This window comes from Vicugna pacos, chromosome 17 (genome assembly GCF_048564905.1).
Source record: "Vicugna pacos chromosome 17, VicPac4, whole genome shotgun sequence".
NCBI classification, from domain to species: Eukaryota; Metazoa; Chordata; class Mammalia; order Artiodactyla; family Camelidae; genus Vicugna; species Vicugna pacos.
In genome coordinates this window covers 30,676,264-30,693,720 of record NC_133003.1, presented here as the reverse complement: position 1 = coordinate 30,693,720, position 17,457 = coordinate 30,676,264, and the positions used below count along the sequence as shown (strand labels likewise).

Below are 17,457 nucleotides of genomic sequence, written 5' to 3'. Positions count from 1 at the left end.
GCTTTACGACTGTGGGCAAGACGTCTAACTTTTCTTCAGGTCTCAGTTTCCTCAGCTGTGAACTCAGGATAACCCTTGCCCTCTGTACTTCATAGGGCTATTTGGAGGATGACATGAAGACAACGTATGTGAACGTGTTTTGTAAATTGTTAAGTGCTGCATAACATCAATGTATCATTACTGTTATCATTATCATGCCATATATGTATTTATTAAACAGACTGAAAAATTGAGATTTTGTTTTATGAGGCTGAGTAGGAAAGGGAGGTAAGTTGAAAAAAAAAACACAAAAATAATAACAACTCTGCATAATGCTTGTGCTGGAATTCTCTATTTGTGCCCCCAGCTCTCATTCCTCTGAAAGTCTCTGTGTCACAGGAGGTTAACCTCTATTGTCAGTATTTCCTGGGTTCCTTTGTTCTCTGGCTTTCCACTGGATTAGCCAGTGGAAAGCACTAGGCGAGAATCTAAGAATGTGAGGTTTGAATATTAGCCACTGCCTTCCTTGCAGCACTGCAGGTTGGGTTGCCAGTGGCCAGATTCCTCCAAGGAAGGCCACTGTTCCTGTTGGAGGCCTCTCTTCTGCATCTACAGCTCTTTCCTTTATCTAGTAACTGCACCTTCCCTTTGTCCCTTTAGGTCTGGAGCAGTAACAGTTTATTTTTGCTAACTCCACAGTACTCATTGTCTCGTCTTGGTTTCCCTTAACCTTGCCCACACCCTTCATTAAATGTTCAGGTGAAGGTGCTTTCTTTTTCCTGCTGTGACCTTGATTGCACAAAGGAACGTCTTTCTTTCTGTGTCTTTCTGTCATTCTCAACAATGTCTTTCCAAGACTTACAGTGTGCCAGGGACATAGTAAGTGTTTACTGTACATTTTCAAGAACTAGACACTTTGGTGGTATAGTTGGAGGGATTTTATCAGTCAGTTTTTAAGGAAGCCAGTTTTGGTAAATTGAAAAACTTTATGTGAATCCTAGTGTATAGAGACATCCAATGTTACACATACTGTGAATTATCTTTTAAAATTCATTTTTGTTTTTATTAAAACAATATACGTACATTGTTTGAAGAAAGCAGCTCTAAAAAGCAAATATTGAAAAACTGCACACCTACCCCCTCCTTCTACCTTTTTCCCTCTCTTCTGACCACCCCCCCACAAATTGCAACTTTCAACTTTGATACTTCTGTTTATCTTTGTTTCTAAATAATGTGCTTATATGTTTCTTTGCTGATAAATCAGTTTTAGTAGTAGATCTTTGATACTCCCCACTCCTACCATTTTTAATCCGCACAGCCTCTTAACATACATCACAATTTTTGTTTAAATCAGTATGTAATACTTACATTGTCACATTAGTCTGGTTGGTAATATTTTCTTTAACATACAAGTTTTTGTCTTTCTTGGAATTAGCCTTTGCTTTTAAAATTTTGCTTACTTTCTTTCCTAGACTGTACCTTATGAGGTAGGTAGATATTAATGGCATTTGCATTTTATAGATGTCAAAATTGAGGCTTAAGACTAAGTATTTTGTCCAGAGTCACACAGTTAATAAGGGTTAGATTTGGGCTTAGAGTCCAGCCACTCTGCCTATAAAGCCTGCATCTTAATCATGACATTTACAAACACTGTCACTTCAGTTGTTATCCTAATGGCTACATTAAAACAAACAAACAAACAAAATCCAAAACCCTAAACCAAAAAAAAAAAAAAACCCCAAATGAGTTCTGTCTTCAGAGATTCAAAATCAGTAGATCTGAGAAGGGGACCAAGAATCTGTATTTTAAAAAGCTCCACAGGTGATTCCATTGATCAGCAGGTTTTGAGAACTTTGGTTCCATATCTTATCATCACCATAATACCATCATCACCATCACGATCATCATCAGCATCACCACCACCATCATCATCACTGCCACCTCCATCAGCAACAACAAATGACAGCCTTGCACAGAGCTCTCTGTGTAGCTGAGTAGAAATCCTGGTGTCCATTAAAGCAGCTACTTTTTGACCTCTTAGGTGAGATCACACTGGTGGGTGATTCAGGTAATGATTTATCCTGTCATTTTTAAGTTTGGCAAGTGCTTTGGGAGGAACTGTGCCCTGTAGAAGTGGACAAGGTAATTTTTTTTTCAGCTCAGTTGGTGGTTGCTTTATCTGGTATAAAAGCAATAAGAACACTGTTCCTGTACTTAACCTGACCTTAAAAGGACTCACTTTTTTTTTTTTCTGAGAGTCCCCAAAAGTGACATCTAGGGGGAATACAAAGCTCAGGTAAAGGAGAAATTTTGATGTCTTTGTTCTGTTTGATTTCCGTCCTCCCCCTTCCCCTCGTGTTTGTGGCATTTCTTGTTTATCAGGCAGTAGAGAAGCAGTAAATTTTGGCCTGGGGTTTTCTCATCCCTAGGTGTGAAATTATTTCAGGACTATAATAATAATGCTTTGCATTTCTATAGTCCTTTTATTTGAAGATCTAAAAGTGTTCTGTTGGTGTTAATAGAGCTTCCCAGGACCCTCTGAAGTAGGTAAGTATTATTAGAGAAGATCTCCTCAAAGAACATTTTCACTTCATATCCCATGTGTGACTTGAAAATGCTTTTGTATTGTTTGGGAATTTCAACTAAAGTGGCTTGCATATAGGGCACTTCTTTTCTTTATATTAAATTTGTATTAACTCTTAGCACATTGAAGGAAATACAGTCATTTTTCATGAATGGGTGTGGCATTATTTAGAGAAAATTAAAATAAAGGCATTCTGTTATTGCCTTTTATTTGAATGTTTTGAATATATTTACCAGCTATGGAACTGTCTTCTAGTTAATTTTCCTTTCTTAAGGCAGCAGGACTTGCAATATATTGAATAACTAGTGGGAACTTGGCCTGGTAGTGTGGTGTCCTTTGTGAGTTCATGAGGACATGTCATGTCAAGCCAATTAAAAATACAAACATAGTTTGCATTCTGAATTAAAGGTTTAATTTTGAAGAATTGTTTTGAATATTGCATGCATGAGTGTTAATCACTGCGTGCATGCATGCACACTTAGTTGCATTTTTTTTTCCTCTAAATTTGGAAAGTTCTATCCCAGTGGTGTTTAGGGTTTCTACTCAGTGTCATTGATGCAAAAGTACTGTAGATCTGACCTAGCATAGAATATTCAGGAAAAGGCCCTGTGATTCTTAGTCCACACTGGTCACCCTGGGAGGCTCCTTGTCCATGCAGTGTCAGGTGGCCCAGCTGTGTCTGTGCAAAGGAGATTGGAATCTTTCATTGCAGCTTGAAGGCCCTAATATTTATTTTCCCAGCATCCCCTTCACAATCCTTATCAAAAGACCTGTCACCTCCCTAGAGTTTCTGCCAGGGAATGGGGGCCAGCCTCCACTACTTTAAGGAACTGGAAAGCCTTCAGCTTCTCCCCAGTATCTGGAAAGCCCTATTCCACCTAAACAAGATAAAGGAAACAGAATTGTTTAAATGAAACAGAACAATCCAAATTTGTCTTTATCCTTGTCCTTTCTGCAGATGTCTTGCACCATGAATTTAGGCTTTTGAAAGAAAAATCCTTAGTGAGGGTTGGATTTTTGAGGGTTGTAGATTACCTTTGAGTGCTTTCTGCTTTTGGACATGCCCCTAAAATAAAGGGAATGCAAACTCTGTCAAAGTTTTTGAGATAAGAAAGGGAAAAATAGAGGGAAGGTATATAGCTCAGTGGTAGAGTTCATGCTTAGCATCCATATGGTCCTTGGTTCAATCCCCAGTACCATCACTTAAAATAAATAAATAAGCCTAATTACCTGCCCTCCCCCAATAAAAACAAAAAAAAAAAAGAGGGAAAATATACACAGGAGGGGTAACAAAAATGTACAAATTGATACCTTTAAATTATGCTGCCCCAAATTCACTGCTGAGACAAGGAGATGCATCAGCATTTGTGGGGTGCTTTATAACTCTCATGATGGAGAGACTATGTCAGATGATCACATGGTTAATACTTTTCCTCACATCTCAGTTGTCTTCCTTTTTGTGAAAAATTCACTTAAGACCCATTATCTGAAGATTTGGAGGAATTTGGGCAGAATTATGAATCTCTATACCATTTTCTCCTGAGTCTTTTGCTCAAAGAAGGTCACATAAATTTGCTGCTAATTATGTGAAGATAGATTTATCAGTGAAAATGGTTTTGGCTGCAAATAATCAAAAACTGTACTCAAAATGGTTTAAACAATAAGGGAATTGAAAAGAAAAAAGCTTCCTACTTTCTCCATGTCTACCTGCTGAGCCTCATGGGTGACATGATTGATGGGAAGGCGTTACAGAATCCTGGTGCTGAGTGTCTGGAATCCAACCTCAATCCACTTTTCCCTGGTACCAAGCAACTGGGGATCCACCAGGGTGCCTTTGATGGTTGTCACTGTGCAGCAGAGAGAGGATTTTGAGCTGTAAGCTGTTGACAGCTTGCTGAGCATTGTCAATTATTTTGTGAATTTTTCTGCTGACTTACATTTGAACACAAAATAAAACCCATCAGAATAAGGAAAATGAGTTATTTCAAGGAAGAAGACATCTTGAGGGAAGCAGTTCCAGATTTTGTTAATTCATTGGCTCAACAATGTCATTAAAGTCTTCATTTCTTGGTCTTTTTTCTCTGCCATCTTCATTGTGTTGACTTGGTCATCAGACTGGCTTGCCTCATGGTTCTAAGATGGCTGCTTCATTTTGGGGAGCCACCTGCACATACAGTAGCGTCCTTTGGCATAACAGACTGTCTATTCTTGTATGTCCCTTCTTAAATGCAAGGGGCCTTGCCTGTAACCTTTCTAGCAGGCTTCTTCTAGGGTTGCATTTGGCTGAGTTCAGCTACGTACTCCTTCCTATATCACATGGGATGGGATTACTTTGATTGGCTTAGATTGGTGCTTTCCAATCTAAGTTTGTTCTTGTCATGGTATACCCAGAAAATGGTAACATTTGGTCAGCAATTAAGTAAACAGAAGAGGCTACTCACATTTGGAGGTGGTGGGTGTGCGTGTGCGCGCGCGCGTGGGTGTGTGTTAAGGATGTGGGTGAGGGCTCTGGCTGCCCTGGCCCTGTCCCTGCCCCCTGCCTTAGGGGCTCAAAGTGTGGATATCTGAGCAGCTATAACCCATTTTCTGGTTTAAAGTAATCAGGATTTACCCCTGAGCTGGGATAGTCTCACCTTCCCTAGGCATTTGGCTTTGTGGGGGGAAGATGCCATAATAAAACTGGGATTTTACCCGTAAGGCAGAAGAGGGGATGGCTGTTTGATAGGCCCTCAGCTGTGTCTGCTGTGTGATAGTTCTTGTCTTTGCATATATACCTAAGTGTCCTTCTTTGAATCATTAGTACCTTACTGAGAAAGGACCAAGTCTTGCAAATTTTAACTGCTCAGTGGTTATTTGCATATTGAATGAATGAATATGTACTCATATACTAGACTAACCTGTGCATTCAATGCCACTGACTTCCTGTGGTGTGCCAGGAATGTGTGGTATGAGGTGCAAGAAGCATGGGCCCTGCTGATGATTTTACACTCTAAGGAGGGAGACAGAACATAACTATTAAACAAACAATGCGTACATAATTAAAAGTTATGCTAAGTCCTATACAGGAAACAACAGGAGGGAAAACAGGGCAGACGTCATATGGAGTGGTCTGGGAGGGCTTCTTTGAATTAATGACATTTTAGCTGAGATCTAAAGATGTAAAGGAAGGACAAGGTGGGGCAATCAGCCATACAGAATGGGGAAAGAGGGTTCATAGTTTTGATCCTTGTAACTGTGTGTTAGGAATCATTTGTTTTCAAAAAACAAAACAAACAGCAACAAAAACAACAAAAGATGGGGCACTTGCTGTAAGACCGCAGGACAGCTTACTGATTTGAGAGTGGGCTGGACTGAGAGCTTCCTAAGGCATTGGACTAGGAAGTGGTTGGCCCTGAAGAGGTAACAGGAGCAGGACAGGTAAATGGATAAATACGTCTGCTCCACACTGTCTCTCAGTGTCTTTATCCTAAAACTCAGTGAGTATCTTGGGAGCTGCACAATGAGTGTCTTGCCACTGCTTCTCCCTGCATTCTGGCTGCTCTGGTCTGCATTGCGCCATTCACCCTGACTGCCCCTGCAGCTCCCTCTGCCCCATTCAAGAGGTTGATAGAGACTAACAGGAATTACCACATTTCAATTCCTCTTTCCTGGGAGAATGTGTCTGAATGGCTTAATGTAGATCAGGTGCCCACCTTTCTTGGCGTCAGCTGCATCCTGGGCACAAGGTCCACCTGCCTGGCTGCCTATTTAATTCTATTTACTCATATTCCGTAGAATTGGGAGAGATTCTCTGAGAAGGTGGAATACAGGGCAGGTGGATAGATCAAACCCCTGCTAAATGCAGCTTTTTAGGTTCTGTAACTTTAATAACACTGGTAGAGTCCCAATGATGTAAATAACTTAGTTACTACCTGAGTTATTAGTTGAATGCTGATGCCTACTGCAGGGTACTGCATACAGCACATACTTAAGAAATAGTTAATGATGGTGATAATAACAAAGTTGAATGTGAGATAGATGGTAGTTCTTTCTCAATGGTGCAGGTCAGTTATCTTATTTTAATGGGAATGCTTCTTTGTTTTGCAGATGAAAAACCCTTTTGTAAATGCCAGTCTATATCTTTTTTCCTCTAGTTTCATTGATGAATAATTGATTTATGTCACTAAGTTTAGGGCATACAGCATGATGGTTTGATCTACATATACTATGAAATGATTACCACAGTAGATTCAGCTAACGTTCATCTTCTCTTATAGATATAACAAAAAGAAAAGAAAGGAAAACAGGAAAAAAGGGAAAAAAATTCTCCTTGTGATGAGAACTCTTAAGATTTACTCTCTAAATTTTCCTATGTATCATACAGCAGTGTTAGCTGTAGTCATCATGTTGTACGTTACATCTCTAGTATTACTTTATAACTGGAAGTTTGTACCTTTGACCACCTTCCTTCGATTTCTCCTCTCCCCACCTTCCACCTCTAATAATCACAAGTTTGATCTCTTTTTCTGTGAGTTTAATTTTTTAAGATTCCACATATAAGTGAAATCATATGTCATTTGTCTTTCTCTTTCTGACTTATTTCATTAGCATAATGCCTTCAAAGTCCATCTATGTGGTCACACATGGTAGAATTTCCTCTTTTTTATGGTGAAATAACATTTCATTATTATATATTTTATATATATATACACACACACACACACACACACCCATAACTCCTTTATCCGTTGATGGGTCCTTAGGTTGTTTCCATGTTTTGGGTATTATAAATAATGCTGCTACAAAAATGGGGATACAGATGTCTTTTCAAGTAAGTGTTTTGTTTCCTTTGGATATATTGCCAGAAGTGGATTGCTGGATCATATGGTAGATCAATTTTTTTTTGAGGATTCTCCATACTGTTTTCCATAATGGCCATACCAATTTACAATCCCACTACTTTACACAAAGGTACCTTTTTACCACATCCACATTTGTGTCAGCGTTTGTTGTCTCCTATCTCTTTGATCATGGCTGTTTTAACAGGTGTGAGCTGATGTCTCATGGTTTTAATTTGCTTTCCTCTAGTGACTAGTAACATTGAGCATCTTTTCATGTACTTATTGGCCTTTCATAAATCTTCTTTGGAGAAATGTCTGATCAGGTCCTTCGCCATTTTTTAATTAGATTGTTTGATCTTTGCTGTTGAGTTATATGAGTTCTTTATATATTTTGGATATTAAACCTTATCAGATACATGGCTTGCAAATATTTTTTCCCATTCCATAGGTTGTTTTTTCACTTTGTTGGTGGTTTCTTCTGCTGTGAAGAAACTTTAGTTTTATATATTTCTACTTTTTTATTTTTTATTTTGTTTCTTATGCTTTAGGTGTCATATCTAAAAAATCATTAACATAACACATGAATGGGAGCTTTGCTCTATATTTTCTTCTAACAGTTTCATGGTTTCAGGTTTTACATTCAAGTCTTGAATCTATTTTGAGTTAAATATTTTGGGTGGTGTAATATATGGGCCAAGTTTCATTCTTTTACATGTGAATATCCAATTATCTTGGCACCATTTATTGAAGAGACTGTCTTTTCTCCATTGACTATTATTGGCTCCCTGTCAAATATAAGTTTTCCATATATGCTTGGGTTTATTTCTAGGCTCTCAATTCTGCTTCATTGGTCTACTTGTCTGTTTCTATGCTAGTGCCAGAAACTGTTTTGATGACTGTAGGTTTATAGTATAGCTTGAAATCAGGAGTGTGATGCTTCCTGCTTTGTTCTTTCTCAAGATTTTCTTGACTATTCTGGGTCTTTTGTGGTTCCATATAAGTTTTAAAAGTGTTTTTTCAACTTTTGTAAAAAATGTCATTGGAATCTTGATAGAGACTGCATTGAATTTATAGATGGCTTTTGGTAGTATTGACATTTAATGGTATTGATTCTTCTAATCCATGAACAGAGGATACCTTTCCATTTATTGGTTTCTTCTTTGATTTCTTTCATCAACGTCTTGTCGTCTTCAGAGTAGAGAGCTTTCCCCTCCTTGCTTAAATTTATTCCTAAGTATTTTATTGTTTTTGATGCTATTGTAAATGGGATTGATTTCTTTATTTCTTTTGCAGAAAATTCAGAGTTAGTGTATAGAAATGCTAGCAATTTTTGTATGTTAATTTTGTGTCTTACAACTTTACAATTAACTGACTTGATGTAATAATTTTTGAGTTGAGTATTTAGGATTTTCTACATTTATAAAATCATGTCATCTGCAAATAGAGACAATTTTACTTCTTTCTTTCCAATTCTGATAGCTTTTTGTCTTTTGATATATTTTTGGTATCAGTATGCTTCTACTTCTTTATTGTGTTCTTTTGTGTAGTTACTACAAGATTTTCCCTTGTGGTTACCATGAGGGTTGCATAAAGTATCTTAAACTTATAACACTCTATTTTAAACTGATAACAACCTTAGTAAAATTCATAAACTTTACATTTTTACTTCTTTTCCCCATAACGTTTTATATATTGCATAACTAATAACAGATTATTGTGGTTGTGGTAATTTTTACTATTTTAAAAGAAACTTTTAAACTAGAGTTTTAAGTGAATTATGCACCACTATTACCATATTGCAGAGTCTAACTGTGACTTTATCATTACTAGTGAGATTCATACTACCTTTTTTGTTTTTATGATATTAATTAGCATTCTTTTACTTTCACTTAAAGAACTCCCTTTAGGATTTCTTCTAAGGCAGGTCTGGTAGTAACGAACTCCTTCAGCTTTTGTTTATTCAGAAAAGTCTTTATCCTTCCTTTGTTTCTGAAGGACAGCTTCACTGGGTATAGAATTCTTCGTTGACATTTATTTTCTTTCAATATTTTTAATATGTCATCCCATTTTTTCCTGGCCTAAAAGTTTCCATTGAGAAATCTGCCCATAGTCCTTTGGGAGTTTCTTTGTCTGTAACTTCTCTCTTTTTACTTGCTGTTCTTAAATTTTTATCTTTGTCTTTGACTTTTGATAATTTAATTATGACATGTCTCTGTATAGCCCTGTGTGGGTTCAACCTACTTGGGATCCTTTAGACCTCATGGATCTAGATGTCCATTTCTTTCCTCAGGTTTGAGAAGTTTTCAGCCATTATTGCATTAAGTGTCCTTTATGTCTCTTTCTCTTCTCCATCTGAAATTTCCATACTGTGAACACTGTTTCTTTTGATTATGTCTCATAATTTCTTTAGGCTTCCTTCATGCTTTTTTTATTCTTTTGACTTTTTGTTCCTCTGACTCGGTAATTTCCAATGTCCTGTCCTCTGGGTCACTGATACTTTTTCCTGCCTGGTCGAGTCTACTTTTGAAACTCTATTGATTTTTTTCAGTTCAGTTATTTATACTTTCAAACTCCAGGGTTTTTTTTTTTTTTTGATTGTTGAGCTTCTTGTTTTGCTCATGCATTATTTTTGTAATTTGGTTTAGTTGTCTGTGTTTTCTTGTAGTTCACTAAATTTCCTGAAGAGGATTATTCTGAATTCTTTGTCTGACAGTTCATAGATCTCCATTTCTCTAGGATCAGTTATAGGAGCTTTATTAGTTTCCTTTGGTGGTGTCATATTTACTTGATTTTTCACAATCCTTAATTCTTTACCTGGGTATCTGCTCATTTGAGTAATTGGGCTCCTCTTCTGGACTTTATAGGTTTTCTTTGACTCAGTTTTTCACCAGTCAGCTCAATTTGGGTTTCTGCGTATGTCTGCTAATAACATCCTTGGGCAGGTGGGGCCGGCTGTTATGGTCTGTTTTTTTGGACAAGGCAACTGTTTGAGCTCTGAGAATAGGGGTGGGGGATGTGCCTCTGGCTGAGAACAATTAGACAGAGCTGCTGGCTTGGTTCCTTACCCAAGTGAAGCTACTGGATTGTCTCCACAGTTGCCTGAACCAGGCTTACTGGCTGGTTCTGACTGATATTCAGTAGTAGATGGGGCCATGAATTAGCTTCCTTTCCCTGGCAGGGTAGCAGGACAGGACCTAGGATCTGTACAGCAGATTGTCTGGGGATCTGCATCAGCCCAGAGTCTGGTTAGGTGAGGTGGCCAGTTTCCTCTGCAGATGGGGAATGCTGCTGGCTGTGCTCCCTGTGTAAGCGTGAGTATGCATAGAGCTATTTAATGGGCTATGTATCTTCCCATGCGCTCTGGTTAGATTCCCTGGTTGGATAGGCTGATGGCTGTATTCAGCTATGGGCAGGGTTATGAGTTAGATTTTCTGCCTGGGTGCATTTGGGAGAAGCAGCTGTAAAGCTGCTAGAGCTCTTTGTTATCTTAACTGAAGCCAACCTGCATCCCAAGTTTCTTGACTGAATGGGGCCATGGTCTTTGCTCTTCAGACTGTTGTCTCTGCCTGCCTCTTGGCTCAAGTGCTGCTGGGTGGCATATCTTCTGGGAATTATCTCCAGCAGTTTCAGTCAGATGTAGCACAATAACACTTTCCGCAGTGGATGGGGTTATGTCTCAGCATCCTTGCCTGGTTTGGAGGTGGCGGGGGTTGGGGAGTCCTCTTAGTTTCCCAGACCAGCTCTTTGGTTGGGAGGGGCCATGAACTACCCTCATCCTTGGCTCTGAATTAATCCTTCTGCTTGTGCATAGCCTGGTAATGCTCCTGCCTGGTACTAGCTTTGCTGTGGTGGCAATGAGCTCTGTTTGCCCACCTCTTGGCTTGAGCACAGCCGGGCGGCTCAGCTTCCAGGAGTTTTCTCCAGCCCTTCTGGCTACGTGGGGCCAGAAGATACTCTATTCAACAGGTGGGGCAGTGAGTCAGTTCCTTGCCTGGGTGTGGGCAAACTGGGCTTTAGGGCTGGCAAAATTCCTCTTGTGAGCGTCAGGCAGATCTGCATTCCACTGGGTTCAATGCAAAGTGTGGTCAAAGTGTGCCCTCTACTTGGTACTGTACATGCGCAGAACATCTGGTTGGGATTACTGTAGGAGCCCATGATTGGGTTAACAGATTGTAACAGACCCCAGCCGCTTGTCTCCTTAAAGAAGAGCAAATGTGCTTAGTAACTGCCTTGCTTGCACAGTTGAGGTTTTAGATAGCACTCTGCTCCTTGCAAAGCAACGACCCAGGCCCTCAGCTATAAGCGCTGGGCGTGCCTGCTGTTAGATAGTATTCTATCTCCAAAGCAAGGAACTGGCTGGGCTGGTGGTCTGCTTTAACATATCTATAAGAATGTATCTTGCTCCCCTCTTCCCATGAAAGGTAAACTGTAGGCCCCCAAAGGAACGAGTCTTGGGCTGGAATGATAAACAAGTTATAAAAAGCTGCAGACTCAGAGGTGAGAAGGCTGGTTAACCAGTGATGGGTAAGACCCCCAGAGGGGGGCAACCTAAGACAGGTACAGCCACCTGAGTCCAAGAAAAATGTTAAGCAGCTTCTTCTCAGACGTTCCACCCTGATAAGCTGTAAGGCTCGCTGATGTCAACACTTACCAAAACATAAAGGGTCTTCTGACCTTGAGCCAGACTCTACAATCTAGATCCCACCCTGTCTTTCCCTAAATTCCTGCATTCCATCACACAACTGTGATTTCTCCTTTGACTGTACACAATAAATGTGGGGCCATTTGAGAGGTTCGTGGAGTTGGCTCCTGACTCCCTCTTGCTCTCTTGACTTTTCCGCAGGGTCTTGAGTAATTCATTCCATCTTGGTGGAACTTCTACTGGCCAGAACCCACAACTGGTGACGAACCCACAGATTACTACTTGGGTACTGCAGGTATGAACTTGGTCTGCCAAGATCACTGTGCCAGTTGTTGCAAGCCCCTCCCCCCATCTCTCTCACAGTCAGGTTTAGTGGTTGAGCCCCAAAGATTCCCCTGCAATCTCTGTGGTGTGAGATTAGAGTAGGGGCTCCTGTAAAATGACAAAGAATGCTGGGGAGGCAGTTGTACCCCCTGTCTTCTCCTTCCCATTGGAGGAACCAGAGACTCAGGGGAGACCTCTCCACATGGTACTATGTTGGCCTAGGAGAGAGACAATGTAGTCAATGTGTCACCACTTCTCTTACCTTCTAATGCAGTCTCTCTTGGTACAAGGAGGTACAAGGGGGTGCTTCAGCCTCACCCCCATGTTCTAGGATTTTCTCAGTGGTGTGTTCTTGAATAGTGGTTAGTTGTTCTTCTCGTAAAGAGCAAAGTCAGGAACAACCTATGTTGCCATCTTGGTGATGTCAGTCTTACCAGTCTGTATCTTTATTCATGTTACAAAAGTAGTACATTTGCATTTTAGAATATTTGGGAAATGGGTCAGCAAAAGAGAAGAAAATAGAAATTGCTCATAACTCTACTGCCCAGAGATGAACACATATGACATTTGGGCATATTTCTTTCCAGTCGGTTCTCTATGTAAATATGTCTTCAGAAACATTGTACATACTGCTTTTTCCATTGCATTGTGAACATTCCATACTGCTTTTAACATTGTATTGTGTACATTAAAAATTCTTCCACCACATCATCATTAAGGGCTGTACTGCATCCCATTGTGTGGGATACAGCATTAGAAGTAGATGTACAGATTTGGAAAGCACATTTGCTGCAGAATGTGGTCCTTAGGCTGGGATGGATTGGAATGCTGACCCTGAGGTTATGTAGCAGGGCAGATATTGCCGGGTGATTGTTGAAGTTGGTCAGAAATTAAGTTCGTATGATAATGATCACTGTTGTCCCCTGGGCCACCACTTTCCTGAGGATAATTTGCATGAAGCTCATTTACTGTTTTGCAACAAAGATGGCTCAGCTTGAGCATCCCTGTAAGGAAAATAATCAGCATCCCCATCAGGGTTCCAGGAAGCTTCTTTGCCACTCAGGTCAGGGTGGCCCCTGCAGACTGCACTTGCTTCTCCTGATAAAGCAAATGCAAGCACGCCAAATTACTTTGCTCCGGCTTAACCCTACTCCAGAATGAATCCATAAACGCTACAAAAAGATAGCTTATGAACATATGCTACACAGAACTTAGAAAGCATCCTGCCTACTTAATCCTTTTCCTACTTCAGGGGAAAAGAAGTCTGTTTATACTTGAACTGAGAATTGAGGGATCACAAAAATGAAGATTGGATGCCATGCTAGAAATCACCAGTTGTGTTTTCTCATTTCCCTTAGAGCCATGGGTTGATTTTTCAATACAGCTGTGTCAGTGGGGAAATGTACTGCTCTTTCTAGAGTTCTTTGATTCACTCCCAGTTATGTGAATGTATCTAAATGCCTTTTGAGAGATGCAAGTTCCCCTTGTTTAAACACAGGGTGTTTGTTCGTTATAGTGGATTCTGGGGATGGAGGTAATCTCTTCAGGTCATTGTCTCCCTGTTCCCGCTCCCCAGTACCCACTTCCATGACTTTTCATTTAGATGATCACAGATGGTGAAGGGCACTTCTCTCCTTTGTGTTCTTGGAGAGATTCTTCCATGGAGGGGTGCATGGAATCACAATGGATGTGCTCTAGCTCAGAGGTTCAACAGTGGGCTCTGGCATTTAGAATGCATTCTGGTCCTTCTGGTTCAAGCTGATTCCCCTGAAAAACAGTTCATGTTTTTTCCTAGCTGGCATACTTACCTGCAGTCACCCACAGAAGCTGTTCTGGTCAGCTTTCTGACCCTGAAGCACCTCAAATTTTTTATCCCACCCTGCTTGCTGTGGGCTGCCCCACACTGGAGCTCTGGAGGGCTCTAGCAGGTCAGCTTCAGTCTCTCTCCATCTCCAGGAAATGAATATGATTCTCCTGCCTGTGTCTTATTTAATGTGTGTCTGTATCTTCCAGCTGTCTTGGACTAGGGGTCTATGGGGCCATTCGGTTTGACACCAAAGGCACTATCCGTGTATAGCCAGTCATAATGAATAACTGTAAACATGAGTAGATGCCTACCCAAAGGGGGTGTTAGCCAAGAGGTGTGTGAATCTGCTTGGAGGGGCAACAGCAGAGATGTCAGAGTAGTTTACCATCTCCTGGGTTAAGGCATTGGGAGAGTGTTTTCTGTCTGAAAAATATTACTGGCTTTAGATACTAAACTTCCCCTCCTGTGGCTGCAGGTGCTCATCCCTCTGATTTGAAATGAGGGAAGCTCTATGGCTATTAGAAGTGTAGGAGATTGAGAGTGAGAAAGAGGTAAAAAATGCAGGTGGCTTCAAAATGGGAACAAACTGTGGTCATCATCAACCCAGGATATGTTTATTAAGATATGTTCATGAAGTACTCTTTGTACACGATTCTGGGCTCCTCATGGCAATAGGACCACTATCCTGCTCCAGTCTCCCTGTAAACATTAAAAACTGTAATGCTGGCAAACGGGGAAGATACCAGGACAGTGAATGAAAGCATGTGGGTGTTACACTGTAGCAACATGGAACTATTGTGCCATTGATAGTTATCAGGGCATTGTGAACTGGTCCAAAATTGTAGCCAGCATCTTTAAGTTTACAATATATTCCAGGCAATGTGGTAGTCACTTTTCTTGAATTTCCTCATTTAACTTTACTGCAACTCATGGGGCAGATATTTTTCTTCAGAATTTAATAGATGTGGGAACGAAAGTTCAGAGAAGTTAAGTAACTTGATTAAGATTGCACAGCTTGTAAGAAGGAAGCACTCTAAAAGAAAGTGGAGCAGCTCTTTGTCTAATTAGGGCAAGGGAAGGAGAACTTGTCATTTCTCTGAAAAGGCATACTGGTGGGATTTACGCCATGTTCCTTGGTAACTTTGGACAGGGTTGAGATAATCTGGTGGCAAGCCCGAGGCATGCAGGTGTTCCTTTCTGCAAAGCTGGTCTATTGTCATACAATTGTTCATTCATTCATTCATTTATGATTGATTCATTCAGATTCACTCCCTTCGTTTTTCCATAAATTGGGTACCTGTTTTAATGAGAGCGAGGTGTTAAGAGCAGTGGAAGAATGATCGCAGAATTGAGAATTTGATTGGAGAAGAGGCTATACAGGAAAAGCTAGACCATAGGCCCTTTGTAGTGAATGTAGTAAGAAGCAGCAGAATTCAGGAGCTTGCTCCGGGAGTTATTGGGGTGACCTCTAGGTAATGTGTCTCCTCCTACTGGGAACCCCTGTTAGTATTCCAGAAATTTGGTTTCAGCACAGGGATTGGCATTTGTTCTGCACTGTCAGCCACAATGAAGAGACCTATTAACAGCATGTGATTCCTTTGTGATGGGTAATTTGTGAGCTCAGACGTGTATGTCTAAAAGAGATGGTGCATAGAAGTGAAGGAAGGACTTTCATATCAAACAGTACAGCAGACTTCCTTTATAATACATTCAGGGACAGCCCCAGACATAGCTGATTATGCAGTGGGCAACCTGCTCATAACTTATGACACCCATCCCACCCTTCCCCAAGCACCCAGCCTTCACACATGCTCCTTCAGATGCTCAGTGCCCTTCCTAACTCTTTCTGGTGGTTCTGCCTCCTTTAATCAGAAGACAAGATAGAGGGAGGTTGAAAATACTAATATCACTCATTTACTCTTTAGTGTGAATTTAAACCAACAGTTTATTACAGTATTTCATGTGGTACATGAGATGATTTTACATTGTACATGAGTGGACACATTTTTGGTTCATCACATTAACTTTTTTAGGTTTCTTTCTATGACAGGTGATATTGGCTATATACCAGTGATAACTGGACGTTTACAGTGGTGATATAAAACTGTCTTTCAGAAAATTTACTGAGCTTGGCAAAATTGAGCTGATTGAAAGAAAAATACTGAATTACTGATAGAACATTGGTTCACAGGTATTGTAAGAGTCATGAAAAGAGTATGTGAATGACCAAAGTTTTAGAACAATTTACTTGGATGTTTTTGCATCTCAGACTTTAACTGTGGAATACCGAGTTTTGTCTCATAGGAAGAGAGTTTCATCAATTAGGGTAAAGAGAGCACCCCTGAAGTCTTATTTCATAGGTGGCCCTACACTACAGAATTTCAGTTTACCTGTGTTGCACACGATTCATGTCACACCAGCCTTTTCTCTTTTAGTTGCTGGTTACAATTAAGAGAAAGTGATTCCTCCTCTATAGTATTCAATTTGGTGTAACTATGAGGCTTGTAGCCATAAAGTTTTTCTTCATTAAACGCTCATGTGGGCGTAGACTAATACTGGTTGGAGTATGTAACGTAGACATGGTATCTGAAGCAGCCAGAGGGAATAGTAGCAATAATCTAGCCATAAAATTATGGAACAGATGTATAAGAGAATAAATAGAATATTAATTTCATGTACCCAAAATAGGACCTGAGTCTACTCCTGAATTTTTTTTTTTTCTGAAGGACAGGAAAGATTGTCAAAACAAAGTGAGATTTTCTCTGAAATAACAGTAAGGCCAGGACAGAGAACAAGTGACTGTGATTTGTAGTGGATCTGATGTAGCAGGATTCAGGGGCTTGCTAGCATTAGACTAATTGGTAGGGTTTTTCGTGTTTGAGTGGGTTTGTCTTTAGGTAGAGCCGAGAGAGGGAACTTGGGAATAAGAGCAGCCTAACATCCTGGAATTAAATGAAACTTGCTGGCAATATGCACGTGACAGATCATGTGACATCTTAGGCTCCCTCCTAGCCTGTGATTCTTGATCTTTTTTTTTTCCCCCAGTCCCACAATCTGTTTATTTGGTTAGATGCTTCCTGTAAGTATCACAAAGATCACTCATTCGTAAAGGTCTGTTTTAACATCTTTTCCTGAGTGTAGGGGAGAGGTTATTACTACACAAATAATTTTTCATCCTTTTTGTAGAAAACAGGCATTGGCATTTCCACAGCATGTATTTGTTTATTTATTTGTTAAAGATTCTGATAGTTGATGAGCAAGAAAAAAAAAAGGAGAGGTAAATAGATTCATTGTTATTACT

The 17,457-nt window shown here is 40.1% G+C and overlaps 1 protein-coding gene across 5 annotated transcripts in view; it reads left to right on the top strand.

Annotated features, from left to right (window-relative positions):
* FHIT (fragile histidine triad diadenosine triphosphatase) overlaps positions 1-17,457 on the top strand; it is a 1,244,593-nt gene that overhangs the window by 37,763 nt on the left and 1,189,373 nt on the right. For 2 of the 5 annotated variants that reach the window (XM_031686352.2, XM_031686354.2), the window contains one exon: positions 12,227-12,320. The exons of the other annotated variants lie outside the window; for them this stretch is intronic. The gene's annotated coding sequence lies outside the window, so the exon portion shown is untranslated. The remainder of the gene's footprint in view (positions 1-12,226; positions 12,321-17,457) is intronic. 5 annotated transcript variants of the gene reach the window in all.